The following is a 5,887-nucleotide window of genomic DNA, read 5'->3' as shown; positions in this document are numbered from 1 at the left end:
AGACAAGACAGGTGTCCGCGCAGCCGCGGGAGGCTCAGGTGCAGCCCGGCCCGGGTGGGAGCTCCGGGAGTGAGCTGTCCGTCCCAGGGAGGAAGCAAGTCTGTCGGTGGCTCGGTACAAAGTGACCCGGGGATGCTTCCCTTCCTCCCCGGCTTCGCGGTGTGTTTTGGATGTCGGTTCGGGTGAGGGATGCTGAGCGAAATGGACTTTGGAGGTGTGGCATCTTGCTGGATGGGGTGGGGTGTTCCTGAGCCTGGGGTTCTCAGAACCGCAGGGGCGAGGGGGAGAGAGGGGCTCGTGATGAACATACGGGCGTCGCGACTCACCCCGGGCCCGCGGACTCTCCAAAGCATATGAGCAGATTTTGACTTTTTTAAAAAAAAAATTGATTTCAGAGAGGAAGAGAGAGGGAGAGAAACATCGATGATGAGAATCATGGATCGGCTGCCTCCTGCAAAACCCCTACTGGGGATCGAGCCCCCAACCCAGGCATGTGCCCCTGACCGGAATCGAACCCGGGACCCTTCAGTCCACAGGTATCCATCCACTGAGCCGAACCAGCCAGGGCCGATTTTGACTTTTAAACAAGTGTCATCATCAGGCTCATTTGACAAGCGCTGTCTTCCTGTGGCCAGAGAGACCCGTTCTGTTGATGGGTCACCGTGGCATCCTGGTACCCGGGGCAGTGCCTGGCACGCGGTGGATGGTCAGTCAATGTTTGTAGCAAGACTAAAGGACTCAGGGAGTTTCCAAAAATAGTCCTCGAGACATTTTGAGACAAAGTTACAAAGGTAACTTTTGTGACTGTTTGTAATGCCTTGTTTATAGTAGAGGTTGTAGGCAAAGCAGGGCATGCATTGCTTAGTATAAGCCATCAACTATGAATACCCTAGCTAGGTTAACACTAATTTTGAAACAAAATTCTGAATAATAATAATAATAATAAAAAAGCATGGTTCTTTCTCTCCATCATTTGGGGACACTAGGCTTATAAGGATTTTGTTTTCTTTGAGGCAGGTAAATATTTACATTGTCATCAAAGCAAATCTGAATTGCTGTTTATTCAGAACAGTTGGAAATTTGCTCAAACCTCTGGGTATGTGTCCTCTGTGTGTGATATTTTGAAATTGAGACTTATGTTTAGTTCAGAGTCAAGGCTAAAATAGGATTGTTTGAGTGAAAGTGATTTGATAGTTCAGGGGCTGTTGTTTTTTTTCATGTTTTTAAAAATTTCAATAGTTGATTTCATTTTACTAGTTTCTTTTTTGTTCACTGACACAGTATGAATGTATAGGATGACAAGACTGTGGGAGTTGAGATTGTATCTGAATAGTATTGAAAATTAGGTGCTTTATGGTCTCAGTGTGGCATTTTTGTAGTTTCTTTGGATGTTATTTTTCAAATTGAGATATAATTGAAGATAACATTAGTTTCAGGTGTACAGCATAATAATTTGGTATTTGTATATATTACAAAAAGGTCACCACAGTAAGTCTAGTAAACGTCACCACACATAGTTACATATTTTTTTCCTGTGTTGAGAACTTTTAAGATATATTCTTAACTACCTTATATATAATGCAGTACTATTAAGTATACTTATCATGCTGTACATCACATCCCCATGACTGACATTAAAAAAAAGTGTCTTTAAATAAACCTAGCTTTCTTGAGATGTAATTCACTTACACTAAGATTATCTCTTCTTGTACAATCCCTGGTTTATGGTATACTCACTGTGTGTCCACCATCACCATTACCTACTTCGAGAGCATTTTCATCACCCCACAAAGAAATCCTGTACCCATTAGCATTCCTTGCCTTTCTCTCAGCCTCTGGCAATAACTAACCGACTTTCTGTCTCTGAGTTTAACTATTGTGGACAGTTTACATAATGTAACTTATAATATGTTTATTTTGTGACGGGCTTCTTAGCACAGTTTTTTTTTTGAGGCTGTGTAACATGTATCAGCACTCTGTTCTTTTTTATTGCCGAATAATATTTTGTTAAAAGGATATACCACATTTTATCTATCTGTTCATCTGTTGATAGACATGTGGATTTTTTCTACTTTTTGGTTATGCTTGCCTTTTGGTATCTGTGGGAGATTGGTTGCAGAACCACCCCCACATGCTCCAGTCCCTTATAGAAAATGGTATAGTATTTGCATATAACCTATGCACATCCTCCTGTATACATTAAATCATCTCTAGATTACTTATAATGCCTAACACAATGTAAATGCCACACAAATAATTGTTACACTGTTGTTTAGGAAATAATGACAAGAAAAATAAAGTCTGTATATGTTCAGAGGCAAGCATTCTAGATGTGTAACTACATGGTACACATTAGCAACAATGTAACTTTTTTATCTGAACATTTTCAATCCCGGATATGGAACCCCTGGATACAGAGGGCCTATATGAATAATGCTGCTATAAACATTTATGTACAAGTTTTAGTGTGGACATATGTTTTAATTTCTCTTGGGTATATCCCAATTGGTGGGTCACATGATAACTCTATTTTAACCATTTGAGGAGCTGGCAAACTTTTTTTTTAAGGCACTGCATCATTTTACATTCCCACTAGCAATGTGTGAGGGTTTCAGTTACTCTGCATTCTTGCCAATACTTGTTATTTTCTGTCTTTTTAACTTTAGCTAACCTAGTAGGTGTAAAACGGCATCTCATTGCAACTTTGATTTGCATTTCCCTGATGACTAATGATGCTAAGCATAATTTTTTGTGCTTATTGGCCACTTAAGTATTTCTTTGGAGAAATGTCTATTCAAATCCATGTCCATTTCTTTGGGCTGCGAGTCCCCCCCCCCTTTTTTTTTTAAAAATCCTCACCTGAATATATTTTTCCATTAATTTTTAGAGAGAGTGGAAGAGAGAGGGAAAGACAGAGAGAAACATCAATGTGTGAGAGAGAGACATTAATTGGTTGCCTCCTGCACCCTGGAGAGGAGCCTGCAACCGAGGTTCGTGCCCTTGACCAGAATCAAACCTAGGACCCTTTGCTCTGAAGTCCAGCACTCTATCCACTGAGCCAAACTGGCTAGGGAAGTGGGAGGCAGGGAGAGGAGTCCATTTAAAAAAAAAAAAAACCATTATATTTTTTAATTGATTTCAGAGAGGGAGAGAAAGATAGAAACATCAGTGATGAGAATCATTGATTGGCTGCCTCCTGCACACCCCCTATTGGGGATCAAGCCTGCAACGCAGGCATGTGACCTTGACTGGAGTCAAACTCAGGACCCTTCAGTCCGCAGAACTGGTCAGGGCGGGAGTCCATTTTTTTAATTGAGTTACTTGTCTTTTTTGTTATTGAGTTGTAGAAATTTTTAAAATATCCTGGATACTAAGTCCTAATCAGATATATGATTTGCAAATGTTTCCTCCCATTTTGTAGGTTGTCTTTTTACTTTTTTGATAATGTTCTTTGTTGCAAAAGAAGTTTTGCCATGAAGTCCATTTATCTATTTTTTCTTTTGTTCCTTATGCTTTTGGTGTCATATCTTGGAATCCGTTGTCAAATCCAAGATCATGAAGGTTTACCCCTATGCTTTCTTCAAACAATTCTAAGTTCTTAGCCCTTATGCTTAGATTGTCGATCCACTTTGAGTTAATTTTTGTGTAAGGTAGTGGTCCAGATTCATCCTTTTGCATATGGTAATCCAGCTGTCCCAGCAATATATATTGGAAAAAAAAAACACCCCAAACTATCTCACTGAATGGTCTTTGCACCCTTATTGAAAATCAACTGTCTATATGTTATGTTTATTTCTGGACTCTCCATTCTATTCTGTTATTCATTCTCATGCCAGCTCTATAATGTTTGATTACAGTAGCTTTTTAAAAGCTTTTGAAATCAAGGGTAAGTTCTGTAATTTTGTTCTTTTTCAAGACTGTTTTGGCTTTTCTGAGTTCCTGGGTTTTAAGATCAGTTTATCAGTTTCTATCAAAAAACACTTGGGATTTTATAGGCGTTGTTTAATCTGTCCTTTAAAAAAATTGAGGGGGGGGGGAGAGAGAGAGAGAGAGAGAGAGAGAGAGAGAGAGAAACATCAATTTTTATTGTTCTACCCATTCATGCATTCATTGGTTGACTCTTGTGTGTGTCCTTACTGGGAATTAAACCTGCACCTTGGTCTATAGGGACGATGCGCCAACTAACTGAGCTACCCAGCCAGGGCCTAATCTGTTCTTTTAGTGATGTTTTGTAGTTTTCCAGTCCCAACTCTTGCACTTTTTTTTGCACTTCTTTCAAAAACTTATTTCTAAGTATTTTATTGTTTGATGCTGTTGTACATGGACTTTTAAAAAATTTAATTTTGTATTGTTCATTGTTCATCACTAGTTTATTGCTAGTGTATGAAAGAAATACAATTTAGTTTGGGATATATCTTTTAACTTCATCATTTAATGATAGACTGATCCAATTTTCAGTTTCAAATCTTTACCTAAAATAATGAAGAATGGTCTTTGAAAGCTTAAGTATGGATGCCGATTTAGATTCACATCTCCAAGTTTGGCTCTGCTTCTTACTAGTTTGTATGTGTTTTGATAAATTTCAACTCTTATACATCTTAGTGTTCTTATACATGTAATCGGATAGTGATACCTATCCCATATAATTGACAAATAAAAGAGAATGTCAGTAGGTATTCAGAACAATGACTTGCATGTGGTAGGGATTTTGTATTTGTTGTTTATCTTCTTGTGTTAACGAACTGCATTTAAAAGCATGCCAAAAAACAAAAAAGCAAACAAAGCACCAAACCAAAACAAAAATAACCAAAACCCTCCCTAAAACAAACAAACCTAAAACCACAGACCCACACATACATTGAAAAAACCCCAAAACCACAAAGATAAAAACCACAAACCTCTTCCTGTCCCTATCACTTTTCTGTGACCTAAGAAAACTCTGAGTGCTTGAGGAATAATGAAAACGTCTCTTGCTCCACACTGTTGCATTGTAACAGCTTGCTAAATCTAAGCTGCTTATAGGGTGTCTGACAATGTATTTGTAATTATTATTAAAAATAATAAGTATAACTCAAAGCTGTTTGTTTTTACCCTAAAATTCTTATATGTTATCCTATTCTTTCACTACTTATTTCTTCTAAAAGCAGAAGCAATATTTTTAAAAATAAAAATTGATGATTACCATTGTTTCTTTTGGATGGTTGCTATTAAAAAAAAAAAAAGCTCTGTTAGAGACAAAGGTTGATGTTTGAACATAGAGTTAATAGTGTTTTTGTAGGTAGGGTAGATTGCTATTTTGTATGGGAAGAAATCAGAGACACAATTTAACCCAAATATGAATGCATGTATTGTGTTCATTGAATGTGTGTTCACTATGAATCAAAGAAAATAATTATTTACACTGGAAATAACTATTTTATCAATAACACCTTACCTCCAAAATCACAACTATAATTAAATTTATACTGTAATTGGAAAAAAAAAGTATAACCTGTAAAACCACAGATTGGTAACTCACAGAAATTTCTGTAAGAAACTTTAAAATCAAAGTTGATCTTTATTTTAACAAAACTTCCTTTTATAATCATGAAAGGTGAATGTGTGTATTGTATAAAACTAGAAAATATAAGACAAGCAGATAAAAAAACCAAACCCCATAACCTTACTCATACAGAGATTGCTACTTTCAAAAGTTTCCCCTGGAACTTTTTCTGTGCATCTTTCTAACAATAGGTAGACACATTCACAGAAATACAGACAGGCATTTTAACTCAAATAAGATAAAACTGCACAAAATATCTTTAATTTTTATTTTACTTGAAATAATCTTTATTTAGGTAAAATTTACCTACCATAAAATTTACCCATTAAAAAATATATTTTTATT

At 36.9% G+C, this 5,887-nt stretch overlaps 1 protein-coding gene across 1 annotated transcript in view; it reads left to right on the top strand.

Annotated features, from left to right (window-relative positions):
• The window catches only part of TTC28 (tetratricopeptide repeat domain 28), a 394,102-nt gene that overhangs the window by 1,229 nt on the left and 386,986 nt on the right, over positions 1-5,887 (top strand).

Source organism: Myotis davidii, unplaced genomic scaffold (assembly GCF_000327345.1).
Source record: "Myotis davidii unplaced genomic scaffold, ASM32734v1 scaffold478, whole genome shotgun sequence".
Taxonomy (NCBI): domain Eukaryota; kingdom Metazoa; phylum Chordata; class Mammalia; order Chiroptera; family Vespertilionidae; genus Myotis; species Myotis davidii.
Note: the sequence above shows the minus strand (reverse complement) of the source record. Positions and strands in the feature narration are given on the sequence as shown.